Source organism: Equus caballus, unplaced genomic scaffold, assembly GCF_041296265.1.
Source record: "Equus caballus isolate H_3958 breed thoroughbred unplaced genomic scaffold, TB-T2T haplotype1-0000016, whole genome shotgun sequence".
Classification (NCBI taxonomy): Eukaryota; Metazoa; Chordata; class Mammalia; order Perissodactyla; family Equidae; genus Equus; species Equus caballus.
Genome location: NW_027222391.1, coordinates 12511793 through 12531852, shown reverse-complemented (window position 1 = coordinate 12531852; position 20060 = coordinate 12511793). Strand labels below are relative to the sequence as shown.

The 20060-nt window shown below is 40.0% G+C and overlaps 1 long non-coding RNA gene across 4 annotated transcripts in view; it reads right to left on the bottom strand.

Annotated features, from left to right (window-relative positions):
- LOC138922853 (uncharacterized) overlaps positions 1-16736 on the bottom strand; it is a 50583-nt gene extending 33847 nt beyond the window's left edge. For 2 of the 4 annotated variants that reach the window (XR_011436015.1, XR_011436016.1), the window contains exons 1-5: positions 16181-16735; positions 15050-15218; positions 14698-14902; positions 14089-14144; positions 4005-4102 (exon numbers count right to left, since the gene is read on the bottom strand). This is a non-coding gene — a long non-coding RNA (uncharacterized lncRNA). Of the gene's footprint in view, positions 1-4004; positions 4103-14088; positions 14145-14697; positions 14903-15049; positions 15219-16180 lie in introns of all 4 variants that reach the window. The other 2 variants (XR_011436014.1, XR_011436012.1) reach the window with 2 other exon arrangements.
- Positions 16737-20060: the final 3324 nt, after the last annotated feature.

Below are 20060 nucleotides of genomic sequence, written 5' to 3'. Positions count from 1 at the left end.
CACAGACCCACCACTCATGTCAAATCATACAATGTTGATATCACCCCAGAAGCCTCCACTCTCCTGTCTGATAATCTTTCACTTACTTTTCTTTATAATTTCATCACCTTTATAGACTCCCATAAAACATTTAGTTATATCCAGTTTGGGGATCAAAATAGATTAAAAAACAACAATTGCAGGTGCATTCAACATTGGACATGAAAAAGAAAACTGGTTTTTTAATAAGATACTTCAAGTGTACACTTTCCGTAGGTGATCAAGACATTTACTCTTTCGTCCATTTTTATGTTTGCTGACTGCCAATCACTCTACTCCTTAATACTTCAAAGGTATTTTTCCCAAAGCTGCCTTTTGTCTTACACTAATGCTTTCCCGGACTCAAGTGAATTTTGAAGGAGACTGAGCTCATCATGATGAAATGGATGTTGACATTCCATAACCATCACTGTAATTATTCCTAATTTGTACTTTGCTTCAAAAACTCTCTTCCCTTGCCCCCTAAAGTCTGTACTTTCAGAATAGCATCTACAGCTTTAATTATACCTGACAATAAACTACTCTCACCACAAAATCTTGTTAATCACGGTGTACGTTACTATCTTCAAGTATCCTGTTTTTTTAAAACTGCATTTATATCAGGTTCCCAAAGAGTTACAATATTAGCAATGAATGTTTTAACTGTTTCTGTAATTACTGTTTGTAATTACTACAAATCAAAGTTGTACAAACTTTGGATTGGAGGCTGGTTGAATTATCTACCAAACTGGGGTGAATGGTCTTTTAATCAACTGTATACTGAACAAATCTACAGAGTAAAAACTGAGATGGAATTTGAGTGACTTGGTGTCCATCGAGAATCAAATCTGATGCTGTAGTGTTAACAAGGGACTTCAGGTCCAGAATGATTCTGTTAATCACACGTCTTCCAAATTAGTCAGTTAATGTTGTGGGTCCTGATGAGACAGGATTTAGGAAGGCAGAGAGCGGCGGGGAATGCTCCTGGTGATAGGATCCTTAGAGCAAAGGACAGAAGACAAAAGGAGAAGGCTGTATTCATGAGAAGTGAGCTGGACCATAAGCGCTATAATTAGAAGCTTATAATGTCACCACACTGCTTTCTGTAATGTAATATTTTTGTTGTCTGTTATTTTCCTTGATTCAGGTTTTGTATTTTTCATGATGTAATAGTGAGATCTAGTCTCATTTTTCTGTGTATTTGGATACACTGAGTAGAGTGCTCTGGCTGAGTAAAGAGTTTCACATATGGGAGACTTGAGAAACAAGAGTGGCAAGGAAAGTTAGGTCAGATTATGAAAATTCTTAAAATGTTTCTATTGGACTTAATCCTTCAGAAGTCATTTAGTGTTCTCTTTTCTTTTTTTGTAATTGAGAGCACCAGGAGGAAAGGAGTGTTTTTGATGATCTATTTTATTTTGTTTCTTTCTCTTTTCTTGGAGGAAGATTGGCCCTGAGCTAACATCCGTGCCCATCTTCCTCCATTTCATCCGTGGCTCGCCTGCCACAGCATGGCCTGATCAGCAGTGTATAGGTCTGTGCCAGAATGGGAACCTACAAACCCCAGGCCGCCAAAGAGGAGCACACAAACTTAACCACTACACCACCGGGCTGGCCCCATTTTTGATGATTTCTAAGGGGTAAAAACTAGGCAGGGAGATTAGGTAAGATGATATAGCAAAAATTCAGGCATTAAGAAATAAGGTTAGACTAGGCTGGCGATGGCGGCCATGGATTGGAAAGGAAGGAAGGATGGATGCAGCATCATAAGGGAAAAATTTGCTTCTTTCCCTTTGTCTTTTCAGCCATTTGGGCTTAACGGTGTTCAGTGCTCCTGATTTATTTCCCTTCCCATTTATATTTTCCTTCTTCCCTCGATAATCTACTTTTGCTTTCCCATTTTTCCCTCTCTTCTCTCCTTTGCTTGCATTCTTATCACCTTCCCTGATAGGACGATGACTGAATCGGGCAGGTAGGCATGAAATGGGAGATCTGAGTAGAAACTAACTATAAGATTTACTAATTAGAGTATGTTGCTGCTTAACACATTTTTTTTTAACCTTTCATCTGCAGTTAAAAAGAAGAAAAGAAAGGTGAGGAGGCAAAAAAGGAGTAGAGAGGAAAAGGGAGAGACTCATTTATCCATTCATTCAAGAAGTGCTGTGTTTCCAGAGAAAGAGAGAGTGCCAAAGAGATAGAGAAAACACCATACAATAATTTGTGTTATTGTAGTTGTATCATCTATTTCCCCTTCTAACTCAGTTGGGTAAAGTAGAGATGCCAGATGGGAGGCTAAAGACTAAGGTGAGATGGGCAGTCTCCCTCCCTCCCTTATTGCCTGCTGCTTCTCATATCAAAAGATGGAGTCTACATCCCTCCCCCTAGGCCTCAGTGACTGGCTCAACCAATAGGATGCTGTGGAGGTGACTTTCTGGGACTTCTGAGGCTAGGCTGTAAGAAGCCTGGTCTTTTGGAATATATCCTCTTGGGATGCTTTCTTTTGGAACCCAGCCACCACTTTGAGAGATGCCCAAGTCACATGAAGAGGCCACATGCAGGCCCTCCAGTTGGCAGCCCCGAATAAGATAACAGCCAGCATCCTCAGCAAACACAGAAATGAACCATCTTGACATCCAGCACAATAGAGGCAAAGAGGATTTCAGCCCAAGCTGACATCTGACTGTACTTCCTAGGAGACCCCAAGCAAGAACTGCCCAGCGAATCCCAGCCAATCCACAGAACAATAAGAGACAAGAATAAGTTACTGTTTCAAGCTACTCTACTTTGTTGTGGTTTGTTATACAGCAATAGATAACTTTTTTCATCCTTACACGAGACACAAAGAATATCAAAAGTTTGAAGATTCATGATGCCACCCGGAATGCATGTATATTTTTTACGTATTTTTTTCCTTTTAAAGGTCACTTTCTTATTCATTAGCCTTGAAATTGGAATTTGAATTGACCTTGATCAGAAATCCTAAGAAATGCTTAAGCAAATATTTTAAGCACTATCATATTTTGAGTACTAGTTCAGGATAAAGTGGTATTGATGTGACAAGAATAATGGATGTGTAATTAGAAGATGGAGTTTAAGTCCTAGTTCTGTCATTTATTACTGTGTGGCCTACAACAAGTTATTTCACATTTCTGCTTCCTAGTTTCCAATGCTATAATGTAATCGAAGGTATTTAGTGATGCATGACAAAACACAAACATTCAGTGAATTTCCATTTCTTTCCTTCCTATGAAAGTCCTGTACTCATAAGTGCAACCATATCAGAGCCTATCATACTGCTTCCTAAAACTAAATATTTTTATTATGTATCAAATGTTTCCCTTGATAACTATTGCATAAGCTTCCATAGTGTTGCCTTTACTAGTGTGATCTGCCTCACTTTTCCTGTGGGATAGTTTATTTAATAGATTTTGGGGACTCATCCTGTTGCTGGATTCTTACAAAGACTCTTTTGTGATAACCTTCTTTGGTTTTCAAGGACATGACCCTGTTTCTCGAGTGTGGTTCCCTACTGTAGCATAAATGTTAACAAGTTAAATGCATATCACATAAGAATTTTAATTGTTCATCATATGTTTATGTATTGAAATATAGAGTCGAATTGATATAATTGGTAACATTACCCATTTGCTTTGATTTGAGATGTCAAGTGATTGAAAAAATTTTTAATTCAGAATTGAATTACCTTGCTTATTTGAATTTATCATTTTTGCGTAATTAGGATGAACTAATTTTTTTTTTATTAATGTTATGATAGATTACAACCTTGTGAGATTTCAGTTGTACATTTTTGTTAGTCACGTTGTGGGTACACCACTTCCCCCTCTGTGCCCTCCCCCCACCCCCCCTTTTCCCTGGTAACCACCGATCAGATCTCCTTATCAATATACTAACTTCCACCTATGAGTGGAGTCATATAGAGTTAGGATGAACTAATTTAATTTGCAGTTATCCTTAAATGACTTAACTGATGTCTGCTGAGGTTCTCAAGGCCACAGGATTATGGAGTCATGCTGAACATCACTCTGTCTCTTAGGGTTGGAAGTACAAGTGCACCTTGTGAAGCCTGGAGACAGAAGTTACAAGCTTGATTTTTTCTCCATTAATGTTTTTTTTCTGTTTTGTCCCCCTCACCTCACTCTAGGCTGCGTCATGTTTCCCAGAAGGACCACATATTGCATTTGGAGGTGGTCCTCCTTTTCCAACTTTGTTCTGATTTTATGTCATTTTTACTTGGTGTTGAGCTCACATCTCAGTTCTGCAAAGGAAAGCTGGTTATTTATCTGGTAACTTGTGGTTGGAATCCCCAAGAGAGTGCTCTTTATAGAGACTGAGGGTCCTTTAGCAAATATTGCTTTTTGATGATGCATTTTAATAAGCCTTTTAAAAATCTGGATACCAGACTACCGGCTAGGGTACCTGGAAGCAATAATTTTAAAATAGTGCTTTTCAAACTGCAGGTCCTGACCAACTAGTGGATTATGAAATAATTCTAGAGAGTGTGACAAGCACTTAAAAAACAATGAAACAAAATGGAATAGATAATATTAGAGTGTATTACACGTAAAAAGGTAAGAACAGTTTCATAAAATTTTTATATTCCTTTGGTGTGTGTGCGTATATACTGATTTACAATAAAAAATAATTTATAGATTTATTTTGTGAGTTGCCATCAAAAGAATTTGAAAGTCACTGCCATGGATTTAAAGTTATCTGAAACACAGTTTTGTAATATAGCAGTTTGAAATGAAGCCCCAACAATATATGTAACAAATAAAAGCGTAGATAGGTTTTAGCTGCAAATTTTAAAGGGATTGGCAAGTTACTTTTCCTGAGAAGTCTAGCCCTGGGATGACTGGGTATTTTCCAAAGGGCCAGGAACCAGTTATCCCAATAAACGGTAGGGGCCTCAATGCTCTCTCCCTGGGAGGCTCTGAGGTAACGTTCCTCATCTCACTTGTAATGCTGCTGTTGCCTTGCTGCAGTGGCTGTTGGAAGTACTGCGTCTTCCCTAACCAGATCAGAAGGACCCAGTTTTCCCAAAGTCTTGGTCTGCCAGAAAGATGGCATTGCACTTCTCCCCGATTTGTGGGACCTGCACTCAGCTTGGAGAGCTGGAAAACTCCAGCCCTTAACTCCCCTCTTTGCTAGGGAACCACGTTTTCCTTCCCACTGGGTCCTTGGAAGATGGGAAGCAGCAGTAAGGTTACTTGTGTTTTATCCACACCACGTGCGTCTGTGTTTTTGTGTGAAGGCTGACTCATGTGGAGGAAAGTTCTATGCCTAGAATTATAAAATTAATGCTAATCAGAGTAATGCAGCATGCCACTTCCAATCTGCTAATGAGCTTTGGGGAGAGATGGCACATCTTCCCGCAGCTGATGGATGCCCCTTTTAGAGGATCTACAACATCCTCCCCAGGTCTTCACTCAGCTGGGCTAACACACTTCAGAACAAAATAATCCTCAGGGCAGGATGGGACCCCTTGCTTTTTGGTTCTTGTCCCTTGAATCAGTCTACTCTCTGTGCCACTAAAATGGCTGCCTATTAAACTCATCAGTGGAATCTGCCATACTGTGTCACTTAAACTTTTTCCATCTGCTTATGGTTTTTACTTGTTTTTCATAGAAAGCCCTGACCTAAATCTCTACTCTTCTTTTATAATGCTTTCATTTTGACCTTACTACTGCTGAAAGTCAACCAAACTCATTCATCACTGTCCCTCCCCCCAATCTCCATGAACATTATCCTGTTATCCAGGTTTTTAACATCCACTCAAGAGATTGTCAACAAAAATGGACTAAACCTTTACATGGAACTTCTTTACCCCCACATGGGACATTTTCAAGAATAGGAGCTTTCAGATGAATTAGCAATGTAGATAAATTTGTTACCAACACTAGAATCTCATTCTAAAATATTTTCTACAGCTCAAAACATGGCATAAGGCAGATTCCTATTTAAGAGAAAGGGCCTTCTTTTAAGTTGTCTTGAAGATTCTGAGACTGTCCTTACGAGCAGTGCTATGAGAGGATATGAGGCACAATCTCAGTCACCCCAAGAGTTAATTTAAATGGAGAAAGTGAGATGGTTTCCCAAAACATTGGAATTGATTTTTCCCTGAGTCTCTCCATAGTTGTAGATTCTGATAATCACAGAATATAGAGAAGGAAGAAACTTGGTGTTCCTTCTAACTGCCTCATTTCACAAACCAAGAAATTGAGGATCAGAGACATGAGGTCATTAAAGTCATCCAGTTACTTAGTTGCTTACTTCGACTAGGGTGGTTTCAGAAAGGATGCAGAAAAGTACAAGTATTTGAGAGCTAGTTAGGGACTGTATTAATCAACACTGTAATAATCAGCTCTGTGTCCTTGGGTGCTGCGACAGCTGGGGGTCCACTGCTGCAGCTGACAAATAAAGTGTGAGGAAGAAACAAAAACTGAGGGAGTCCATCGCCACTAGACCTGCCTTATAAGAAATGTCAAAAAGAGCTCTCCTGTCTGAAATGAAAAGGCAAAGGATACAAAGCTTTAAACAAGTTGATAAATAGATAAAATCAGAAAACTGCAACTCTGTATCAGAACATGTTAGTAAACAATTATGATGCAAAGGTTAAAGGGAAAGAAAGCATTAAAAACAACATTAACCATTCCAATTTGGTAACAAATTCACAATACAGAAAGAAAGAATTTTGACAACAAAAATAGCAAGGGAAGAAGAAAAGGACAGAACTTGCCTAGTCAAATGAAGCAAAAATGCTATCAGCAGAAAAAGAACTATCTCATCTGTGAGACCTTTTATACAAACCTCATGGTAACCACAAAACAAAAATTAAGGCAGAGTCACGAAACATAAAAAAAGAGGAAACTGAAAAACACATCACCAAAAACCGTCAAGCTGAAATTGTAGTGAGAAACACAAGGAAAAAGAAACAAAGGAAATATAGAGCAACCATAAAACAAAAGATAAAATGGCAATAGTAAGTCCCTATATATCCATAATCATCCTAAATGTAAATGGATTGAATGCACCAATGAAAAGACAGAGAGGCTGGACAGGTTAAGAAAAAGACCCAAAAATGTGCTGCCTCCAGGAGACCCATCTCAGCTCTAAAGAAAAACATAGGCTCAGAGTGAAGGGGTGGAAGATGATACTCCGACCAAATGACAACCAAAAGAAAGTGAGTGTAGCCATAATTCTATCAGACGAAATAGACTGCAAGCCAAAAAAGACAAGAGACAAAGATGGGCATTATATAATGATAAAGGGGATAATCCATCAAGAAGACATAACATTTATTAATATATATGCACCTAACGTAGAAGCACCAAAGTCTATAAAACAACTATTAACAGATCTAAAGGGAGAAACTGACAGCAACACCATAAGAGTAGGGAACTTTAATACCCCACTTACATCAATGGATAGGTCTTCTAGAGAGAAAAATCAACAAAGAAACGTTGATCTTCAATGAAACACTAGACCAGATGAATTGAACAGATACATATATAATATTCAACCCAAAAGCAGCAGGATATACATTTTCTCTCAAGTACACATGAAACATTCTCAAAGATCCACTGTTTGTTGGGAAACAAAACAATTCCCAATAAACTTAAGAAGACTGAAAAGATATCAAGCATCTTTTCCAACCACAATGGTATGAAACTAGAAATCAACCACAAGGAGAAAGCTGGAAAAGTCACAAATATGTGGAGCCTAAACAACGTGCTATTCATTAACTATTGGAACAACAACAAAATTAAAGGAGAAATGGAAAAATATCTGGAGGCAAATGAAAAGGAAAATACAGTGTACCAAAATCTATTGGATACAGCAAAAGCAGTACTAAGAGGGAAGTTCCTAGCAACACAGGCCTACCTTGTGAGACAGGAAAAATCTCAAATAAACAATCTAACAATACATCCAACAGAATCAGAAAAGAAGAAAAATGAAGAGCCCAAAGTCAGGAGAACAAAGGAACTACTAGAAATCAGAGCTGAAATAAATGACATGGAGAGTAAAAAGAAAATAGAAAAGATCAGCGAAACTAAGAGCTAGTTCTTTGAAAATATAAACAAAATTGACAAACCTTTAGGTAGAATAAGACAAAAAGAGAGAAGCCTCAAATAAATAAAATCAGAGAAGAAATCACAAGCAATATAACAGAAATACAAAGGATTACAACAGTATTCTTTATCAATGTTATAAACTACATTAACAAAATGAAGAATAAAAATCACATGATCATCTCAACAGACGCAGAGAAAGAATTTGACAAGATTCACCACATATTTATGATAATAACTCTCAATAAAATAATTATAGAAGGAAAGTACCTCAACATAATAAAGGCCATATATGACAAACCAACAGCTAACATTATACTCAATGGTGTAAACTGATAGCTATCCCTCTAAGAGCAGGAACAAGACAAGGATGCCCACGCTCACCCTTCTTAGTCCTAGCCAGAGCAATCAAGTAAGAAAAATAAATAAAACATATTCAAACTGGAAAGGAAGAAGTAAAACTGTCACTACTTGTGGATGATGAGATTTTACATATAGAAAACGCTAAAGAATCCATCAAAAAACTAAAAACAAACGAGCAGAAATAAAAAATCAAGAATACAATCCTATTTACAATCACAAAAAGAATTAAGTGGGTAGGAATAAATTTAACCAATGAGGTGAAAGACCTATACACTGAAGACTATAAGACATTGTTGAAAGAAATTAAAGAAGACATAAAGAAACAGAAGGATATTCTGTGCTCATGGATTAGAAGAATCAACATAGTGAAAAAGTCCATGTTACTTAAAGCAATCTGCAGATTCAACGTAATCCCTATCAAAACCCCAATGACATTTTTCACAGAAATAGAAAGAAGAATTCTAAAATTTACTGGAAACAACAAAAGTCCCCAAAGAGCCACAGCACTCCAGAGAAAAAAGAACAAAGGTGGAGGCATCACATTCCCTAATTTCAAAGTATACTACAAAGCTGTATTAATCAAAACAGCACGATACTGGCAGAAAAGCAGACACAGATCAATGGAACAGAATTGATAGCCAAGAAATAAACCCATACATTTAGGAACAGCCAATTTTCAACAAAGGAGCTAAGAACATACAATGGAGAAGGGAAAGTCTCTTCAATAAACACTGTTGGGAAAACGGACAGCCGCACACAAAAGAATGAAAGTAGACCATTATCTTACACCATGCACAAAAATTAACTCAAAATGGATTAAAGACTTGAATGTAATACCTGAAACCATAAAACTCCAAAGAAGAAAACATAGGCAGTAAGCTCTTTGCTATCATTCTTAGCAGTGTCTTTTTGAATATGTCTCCTCAGGAAAGGGAAACAAAAGAAAAAATAAGCTAATGGGACTACATCAAACTAAAAAGCGTCTGTATGGCTAAGGAAACATCAATACAATGAAAAGACAACCTAGCAATTGGAAGAAGATATCTGCGAATCATTTATCCAATAAGGGGTTGCTATCCAAAATATATAAAGAACTCAACAACAAAAGAACAAACTTAGTCAAGAAATGGGCAGAGGATTTGAACAGACATTTTCCCAAAGATATACAGATGGCCAACAGGCACATGAAAAGATGTTCAACATCACTAATTATTAGATAAATACAAATCAAAACCACAATGAGATATCACCTCATGCCCATCAGAATGGCTATTACTAAAAAGACAAGAAATAAGAAGTGTTGGAGAGGGGCCAGTGCCATGGCCGAGTGGTTAAGTTCGTGTGCGCTACTCACTTCAGCAGCCCAGGGTCTTGCCGGTTTGGATCCTGGGCCTGGACACGGCACCACTCATCAAGCCATGCTGAGGTGGCATCCCACACAGCACAGCCAGGATATACAACTAGAATATACAACTATGTACTGGGAGGGTTTTGGGAGAACAAGAAGGAAAAAAAGATAGACAACAGATGTTAGCTCAGGTGCCAATCTTTACAAAGAAAACAGAAGTGTTGGAGAGGATGTGGAGAAAAGGGAGCCCTCATACACTGCTGGTGGGAATGTAAATTGGTGCAGCCACTGTGGAAAATAGTACAGAGATTCCTCAAAAACTTAAAAATAGAATGACCAGGCATGACATCAGCATCACGGCGGAGTGAGCTCTTCCCTTAGACTCTCCTCCCTAAGAAAGAATGAAAAGGACATTCATAAACCAACAGAGGACAGGCACACAACACAAAAGACATCTGAGAGACCCATGCAGCCAAATGCCTGAAGGTGGAGGTGCTGGACCCCCCAGGAGGAAGGAGGAGGAAGTAAGGGGATCTCCTCTCCCTCCCCAGCAATGACCTAGGGCACAGGACCATGCACAGCTCTGAGAAAAGAGGGGCCTGGGGGGAGACTCTGTAGGAATGCCTTCGCTCTCCAAGTTCCCTCACATCCCATAGGAAAGCTCCACAGAGGAGGCTAAGCTATTGTGGGGTTGTCTTCATGAAGCCAGCACGCCAGGAGGACAGACAGCGAGGGCAAACAGAGAACACCCACGGGATGGCACATGCAAAAGAAGTGCCCCTCCCCCTGCTGGGCTCACAAGCTCAGCCAGTCAGCCAGGGCAAGGGACCCCGTCTAGAGTGCCCGTGCGTACATTAGCAAAGCAGCAGCTACAAGCAGGCAATCGCAGATGGGTCCTGTCAGCATAGATTCCAAAGGACAAGCACAGACACCAGGGATCACAGCAGGCTCAGAATACACAGCTCCTGAACCTCCTCCAGTGGTGGCAGGTGGAATCTGCAACCAGATACTATCTATGTGAAGGCACAAACCAACCCCATCAAATAGTATGAAGAAATATATTAATAGTCCAGACCAGAAGGAAAATGAAAAGCACCTAGAAATCAATCCTGAAGGCACACAAATTTACAATGTAAACGACAGAGAATTCAAAATAGCTAACATTAAAAAACTCAACGAGTTACAAGAAAATTCAGATAGTTCAATTAAATCAGGAATAAAATTAATAAACAGAGGGAATACTTCACAAAAGAGATTGACCCTACAAAGAGAAACCAATCAGAAATGTTGGAGATGAAAAACACAATGAGATAAAGAAAAATCTGGATACCCTGAATTACAGAGCTGACGTTATGGAAGACGGAATTAGCAATCTGGAGGACTGAAATATAGAAAGGCTTCAGATGGAGGAGGAGAGAGAATTAAGACTAAAAAGAACCGAAGAAATTCTCTGAGAAATATCTGATTCAATTAGGAAATGCAACATAAAAACTACGGGTATTATAGAGGGAGAAGGGAGGGAGAAAGGAGCAGAAAGTCTGTTCAAACCTGGAAAAGGAGCTGGAATTACAAGTAAAAGACGCTAACAGAACTTCTGATTACATCAATGTAAAAAGACCTACTCCAAGGCATAGAGTAGTAAAACTGGCAAAAGTCAGTGACAAAGAAGAAATATTTTTAAAGGCAGCAAGGCAGAAGAAAATAACTTACAAAGACCATATCAAACTTTCAGGAGATTTCTCAGCAGAATCTTTACAGGCTACGAGAAGGTAGAATGAGATATTCAAAATTCTGAAAGACAAAAACCTTCAGCTGAGAATACTCTATCCAGGGAAAAATATCCTACAGATATGGTGGAGAAATACAAACTTTCCCACATAAACAAAAGCTGAGGTAGTTCATCACCACAAGACACCCCAAACAGGAAATGCTCAAGAAGACCTTCATACCTGAAAAAGAAAAAAAAGAGTTCACAAAGCCTTGAGCAAGGAGATAAATAGGCAGCCAAAGTCAGAAAATTGCAACTCTCTACAAGAAGAGGTTAGCAAAAACTTAATTATGACATGAAAGATAAAGGGAAGGAAAACATCAAAAATAACTATAATCTTGTGATTTTAACCACAAAATCACAACACAAAACAGAATGTGTTATGACCAACAAATCAGAGGAAGAGGAAAGGGATGGAACTGGCTTAGACCAAGGAAATAAGAGGCTATCAGAAAATGGTATATCTCATCTACGAGATTTTTTATACAAACCTGATGGTAACCACTAAACAATCAGAACAGAGACACAAATGATACAGAAAAAAAGAAAACTGAGGGGCTGTCCCAGTGGCATAATGGTTAAGTTCACATGCTCTGCTTCAGCCACCCAGGGTTTGCAGCTTCAGGTCCCAGGCACAGACCTATGCATCTCTCATCAAGCCCTGCTGTGCTGGCATCCCACATACAAAAAACAGAGGAAGATTGCCACAGATGTTAGCTCAGCAACAATCTTCCTCAAGCTAAAAAAGAGGAAGATTGCTTACAGGTGTTAGCTCAGGGCCAGTCTTCCTCACACACAAAAAAGAGAAAACTGAGAAAACCATCATAGAGAACTACCAAACTGAACTGGCAGTCCAAAATACACAAGACAAGAAACAAGGGAAATACAGAGCTGCAAAACAAGTGATAAAATGGCAGCGTTAAGCCCTTATATATAAATAATCACTCTAAATGTAAATGGATTGAATTATCCAATCAAAAGACAGAGTGGTGGGATGGATTGAAAAACAAGACTCATCAATATGCTGCCTCCAGGAAACACTCTTAGCTCTAAAGACAAACACAGGCTCAGAGTGAAGGGACGGAAGATGATACTCTAAGCTAATGGCAAACAAAAGAAAGCAGTTATTGCAATACTTATATCAGACACAGTAGACCTCAAGATAAAAAAGGCAATGAGAGACAAAGAGGGGCAGTATATAATGGTAAAAGGGACACTCCAACAAGAAGACATAACACTTATAAATATACGTGTACCCAACAAAGGAGTACCAAAGTACATAAACCAACTATTAACAGACCTAAAAAGAGATATTAACAACAACATAATAATAGCAGGGGGCCCCAACAGTCTACTTACATCGATGGATAGATCATCCAGACAGAAAGTTAACAAGGAAATAGTGGAATTAAATGGAAAACTAGACGAGATGGACTATATAATAGATATATATGGAACATTCTGTCCAAAAATAGCAGAATACACATTCTTCTCAAGTGCACATGGAGCATTCTAAGGACAGACCATATGTTTCGAAACAAGATAGGCCTCAATAAATTTAAGAAGATTGAAATCACATCAAGCATCTTTTCTGACCAAAATGCTATGAGACTAGAAATCAGCTACAGGAAAAAAGCTGGGAAAGTGACAAATATGTGGACACTAAACAACATGCTACTGAACAACCAATGGATCATTGAAGAAATTAAAAGAGAAATCAAAAAATATCTGGAGACAAATGAAAATGAAAATACACCATACCAACTCATATGGGATGCAGAAAAAGTTGCCCTATGAGGGAAATTCATAGCAATACAGGCCCAGCTTAAAAAAACAAGAAAGATCTAAAATAAGCAATCTTAAAATACAGTTAGAAAATGGAGAACCAACAAAGCCCAAAGTCAGCCGAAGGAGGGAAATAATAAAAATCAGAGCAGAAATAAATGAAATTGAAACCAAAAAAGAAAAAAGAACAGTAGAAAAGATCAGTGAAACAAAGCGCTGGTTCTTTGAGAAGATATGCAAAATTGACAAACCCTTAGCCTGACTCTCTAAGAAAAAAAGAGAGAAGGCTCAAATAAATAAAATTAGAAACGAAAGAGGAGAAATTACAACAGATACCACAGAAATATAAAGGATTATAAGAGAATACTATGAAAAACTATATAGCAACAAACTGGACAATCCAGAAGAAACAGATAAATTCTAAGACTCATACAACTTCCCAAAACTGAATCAAGAAGAAACAGAGAATCTGAATAGCCCAATCACAAGTAAAGAGATTGAAACAGGTAGCTTAGTGGGAAACTACTTACCCTGACAAGGTTACCCACTCAAAGCTAACAGCCAACATCACAATTAATAGTAAAACACGCTATATTTTTCCTCAAGACTGACTTGATTTCTACTATTTCAACTTCTCCTTTTCCTTTAATGCATGGATCCTGCTAAACCTTATAAATCCATTACAATATAAAGTGGGGAATGAATAAAGAGCTCACCTGAGGGATGTTCACTCTCTGTGGCTCCTGGGCGAGTACAGAGGACTGTGGTTCAGCTGAGGGGACAGAAAGAAGACAGGGGTCCTGAGATTTAGCTGTCTTACAGCTCTTAGATTCACCTCCTCAAATCTCAGCACCCCAGTTGGGGATCATCCTCCCCATAGGCACAGGGCCCTCTGGGCCTTGAAAAGGCACAAGAAGGATCATGGACAGGCAGCAACACCTGTCTTTGTGTGATTCTGAAATGACCATGGAGCTGAAATCTGCAGTTTTTTACTGAGTGAACATAAACTTTACTCGATTGATTTAACAATAACGCATGCGTCCTTCTGGATAACAGAAAGAAATAAAAACAACCGATCAGTTGAATTAAAGGACGCCAAACGACAAGACACTATTCCTTCATTAAAGTTAACTTAGCAGAAAAATGCTCAGTATGCATCATTTATCTATTTTTCTCAGTAATATTATTCAACCCCTGGTATACACAATCCACGGAAAGCCTAGTAAAAGAGATGGGAGGATTTAAGGCAGGAATTTGTAATTGTTCATTTCAGCTGGGAAGTATTTCTCAAAAGGCCCTTTCGATAGATGCTTTTGGTAACTTACCTGTGAGAGAGTGAACTGTCACAAACTGCGTTTCCCTGGACAAGTCACTGAAATTTTCAGGCCCAATGTCTTTAAATCTTTCAAAAGAGTTAGAAGTAGGTGACCTTGGAAAACTCTTCACAGATCATCATTCTTGGATCCTGTGACATCAGGATAACGTCACTAATGTCACATGTGGTGGTGGACATGTGTGACAGCAGCGCATCTGTAAATAGCGGGGGCCATTTAAGGGGACCGGAGACAGAACTTCCTCCCTCTGCCTGGTTGTCCCTTACCCCCAGACCTTGCCCTCACGGCTCTCCAACAAAGCAGCCTTTCCTGAGCAGCCTGCCCCTGGGCCACCCCAGCTCACCTGTACTTCCCAGGGACGGCCCAAATGCCCCACTGTCACACAGTGTGGTGGCTCCTGAAGGTGGCATCATCAAGTCTGGTTCATTCTGGGCAGGAGGATCAAGACCTGCTTCTGATCTTGCAAATCTAGCATCTGCTCCCTTCTGGGCTCTTGTCTCTGCTCTGAAGCTCTGGAGAGAGGTCTAAGGTCAGAGGGGCGCTCTCTTCCAGGTAAGACTCCCTCACAGAGGCCCCCTGCTTCCTGCCTCACAAGGGCTGGTTTGTTTCAAGGCAACTGGGACATGGATCTGAGAAATAAATTCATCTTAGGGGCAAAAAGGCTGACTCTTAGAATTCATTATAACGTCAGACTTCAAGGACAGAAAGCCTGACAATGCAGAGGGGGCCAGGCACCTCTGTCTGACCCAAGGGACCTGAAGAGACACTAGAAATCCCAGGATACATGTGACACATGGTGGGATTCCATCCACATCCTTTCCTTTACATCCCTGGGGACGCAGGGACAGGCCATGTTCCTAAGTGCTGTGAAGGCTGTAATGCCAGTCTTGGGCAGGTGTGACATCAGACAAAGCCTGAGACTGAAGCCAAGCACACCTGCCCTCGAATCCAAATTCCCTGGCTGGGAGCTCCTGACTCGAGCACATCGGGCCACCGACCCGAGCCTCGGTTTCTGGTGAAGTGGTTGTCAGGGTACATTAAACTATCCAGTAAAAAAACAAAGCGTCCTCTAACTATAACAGCAGTTGTCACTTACTTAAGGCTTCCTACCTGGCACTTGTCTAAAATAGTGATCTATGTTTCCAAACGTCGCCGTGAAACAATCATTATTAATATTTATAGATGAGAACCCTGACTCTCGCCCAGGTTCCTTCTGTCGCCCCTGCTAACAGGTGACAGAGCTGGCACTGACCGGGCCTGTAGTGCTCCAGAGCTCGGGCTCCACCGCAGACCCACGGTCACCGTCCGCCTGATAAACGCACTCCTCCCTCCCGCACCCACCGCCGCCGACATGGGCTTCTCTCCGGTCGGGCTGCAGGCGGGCTGGTCACACGATCCTCGGGCATCCCGGACCGCCCCGAACACCTGCGCCCCCCGGCAGCCCGAGGGCCGGGGTCTCCCCCATCGGCCTTACCCGCTCTGACGGCCCGCCCGGGTTTATACACCGCCGCGGGGGGCGACGAGGTCCCAGACACTTCCTGCTCCCATCCCCAAGCACAGGCACACCCTTCCCAGCTAGTCCCTCGCCCTCGGTGCGCACCCTGCATTTTCCGAGCACACCCCAAAGTTCCCCAACGGTTCTCTGGAGTCCTGAGAAGACAAACGAGGAGGCTACGGCTGCACATGCGCAGAAGGAGCGTGGCGTCCCGTTCCCGGAGTCCAGGCGGTGAACCTCACCTATTTAAAACTACATTTCCCATAGGCCTCCGCGTCTACATTTCAAGTCACTTTTGGCCTTTCCGCGAAAGCGGGAGGACGGTGTTCTTAAATCTCTCCTGCCCAGGGTCCTCCGAGCCCGAAGAGGTTAAGGGTTAAGCCTGAACTCTGCTGTCAAATGCAAAGGGTAGTCCGCTATTGGCTCCCGATTAAAATAGCATTTTTTTCATAAGTCATTTGGAGGTAATTGGGGAAATTTGAATACGGATTGGATATGGAAAATATTAAAATATTACTTAGATGGTGTGAAAAAAATTTGGAGTTAGGAAGGAAAATTGACTTTGTAAAAAGAAAAAGACATGACGACTGAAGTAGTTAAATTATATAGCTGTAAAATTATAATTTTACAATTTTTCAACCTGGGACCTCCACCCTGTTCCTTTACAGCCGCCGGACCCACCAACCCCTGAGCCCCATCCTGGCGCGCCTGGGGCCCAGTGTGCAGATTCTACTGAGGGTCTGCACAGGTGCTCCAGGGGTGGATGTTTATAGGAAATCTGTTGGGTCTTCTACATTAACATTGATTCTTGCTGAATTCTCTTATTGTTTCATAAATTTTTATGTTAAATATCTTGGATTTCCATGCACATAACGACAAGTTTGCTTGCTTTTTGCTGACGTTTATAATTCTTTGTCATTCTTTACCAAATTACAGATAAAAGCACAAGAATGCTGGTTAAACTATATTAAATCAATCATAATAGACTTTAACATAAAGATCACGAAGGAGAGAAAGTGGTCACACATATGTCGTTTAACAAACATTTATTGAAAACTGACTGTACAATCGACATCATTCTAGGTGCTAGGATAGCAACATCAAATAAAAGAGAGTAAATTCCCTACCCCCATGGAGTTTATGATCAGGCTTGTTGTGGGGCCTATTAGTCAGGGTCCCCTGAAGAAACAGGTGTCAGTTGTCAAGAAACCATGGGACACTTGAGGAGAGTCTAATAAATAGGGCTCTAAAAATGTGGGTAGGGTTAGTGAAGCATCCTGTAACTAGTGTTGGTAGAGAGTTATTATCACCCCCAGGGCTGTAGTGAGAGTAGGTAACATTATCAGAACTTAGCACAAAAGGCCACCCTTATGAGAGCTGTGGTCTTAGGAAGAGAAACATTGTGAATGCCCATTACATGGCTCAGCACGGAGAGCCAAAGGAATAAATACCCAACACCTCACTTGTTCTCTTCCCTCTGATATCCTATCCTCCGTTAAGCATTTATAAACCCCATTCAATACCTATTCTTAGAATTCCATCCGCATGTGTCTCTTCTAGACCTTTTGGTCACCAATTTTCCAGTCTTATTCTTGTTTAGCCCCCTACTACCTGTCAACTCACTGAGCTACTGGACATAAATCAGTATAAATCGAAACTCAAGTACATGTCAGTTCTTCACAAAGTGAACTAAATATACCTCCTTAAACTCTACCCACTGGGAAGATTTTTTTTTCACCACACATTTCAGAACCACCCCTAAGTGAGACTGTAATCGTAGCAGCCATAATTTCCAATGATGCCACCATACACTGTAAACCCAGTTTGAAGGAGAGTTGATGGGTATGTGGCCACAGGTCTCCCTTGGGGAATGTTTATTTGTATATTCTTGTGACCAAGTTATGAGGAATTTTGTCAAAGGGACCCAGCCTTCCCTTTAGTCAAAGCCTCCTGTCTAGAAAGTAGGATATATCAAGGATTTAGAAAGAGAATCTAAATCCCTGTTGTGGTGATTTGTGTTCGTTTTCTGCCCACAAGATCCAGAATTTCACATGTATATAGATATATATCTCAAGAAGCATCTTAGTAGAATACCCATCTATTTCATTTCAATGAACTTCATGATCAAAGAGCCACCACCACTGATCCCTTCATATCACCACAAAAGATGGCTGCACATGAGAAACACTCTAAGAGTTTCAAAAAACATTTGTCAGTATCCCATTAGAGAAAATACATATTTCATTGCTTTGAAATGCAACATGGGCTGCTCCTGAGTCCACAGGGAGTATACTCATATTGATTAATTTGAGCCTATCCAAACATAATTCATCCTTCCTAATCTAATATGGTAAGGATCCACCCCCTTATGTGCTACCTAGTTTCTGCTTTATTGGGCAAGATCTTGAGTTCCTTTTGTGTTTTTGGTTTTTTAATTTCTGGATTTCTTGCAATTTTACTCTGAACATAGCTGGTTTTTTATTCCTATTATGGGCCTGGAGCCAGTAAGGAAGTTCGGACAGGGCCTGAGGATAGTGTGTATCTCCTTCAGGGGTAACTTATACTAGGATCACCCCTTAGGATTTGGAGAGAGAGAGAGAAGTGAGACAGACACTGTCAGAATTCAGTTACTCTTCACTTCTTTTTCTAAGCTCCTCAAAGCAGTGACTTTTAGTATACCTTAAAGGCCTTAAAATTGCAGAGTGTGTGGCAGGTACAACAAACTTGAACTGTCTAATAAGCCTCAAAGCTGTGCAGAGGCAAGTGTACACCTGCCAGGCAAAGTGCACAGAGTTTAGAACATCTGTTCTGACCAAGTAGTAGTATATGTTTGACCATATCCTTCTCCTCTGATAATAACTTTGGGCTTCCTAGATGCTCGGTAAATCCATGTAAGTGAAGGAATACAATTTCTTCACCTTAATCTTGACCTCACACTGATCCATCCTCGCAGTAATTGGGGGAGGTGTACTTACCTGGCATTCACCCTCATATGGCTAGTGATCATTTTATAAAATATTGAGGAACATAATGTCCCTCTTGAAGATATTCTTGTATTCAAACCTTATCTGAGTGAGTAATTGAGGCAATCTATTGAGAGCCCCAGTATATTGGATCACTTTTCAAACTGTTCAGACACCTCCATCTGGGAACTGTTTCTCTCTACACCTGTCAATATTAGATTAGTTTTATCTTTTTAGGGTTTCATGCAAAAGGAATCATACAGTGTATTTTTGTGTGGCTTTTTTTTCACTCAGGATAATGATTTTGAGATTCATCCTATAGTTGAATACCAGCAATGAAGGAACAGCCTCACACAGGGAGAAACAACTGCTTATGAAATCAAGGGAGACTCATTGTGCCCAATGAGTTCAGCTATATGTGAATCCAAATACATGTAATCATTCCAATTTCCAGGTTCCTAGACTTTCCCAGTAAATGTCCCAAATCTCATGTAATACACCTCCTCAAATTGTGGATCTAATAGTTATTGTAATTGTTTGAAGAAATAATGTCCAAAACTTCCCAAAGTTGATGAAACAATGTTAATTTACACATCCAAGAAGCTTACTGAACTCCAAGTAGGATAAATACAAAGATATAGTTTTACCTAGACACATAATAGTCAAACTGTTGTAAGCCACACACAAAGAGAAAATCTTAAGAAAGAGAAAAACAACTGAACATGTACAGGAGAGCATCAACATAAATAATATCTAACTGCTCATCAGAGAAAATAGACCCTAGAAGGCAGTGAAATGGCATATTCAAAATACTGAAAGAAAAAATGGTAACGAAGAATTTTTTTATCCAGCAAGACTATCCACTAATTATAAAGGTGAAATAAGGACATTCTTAA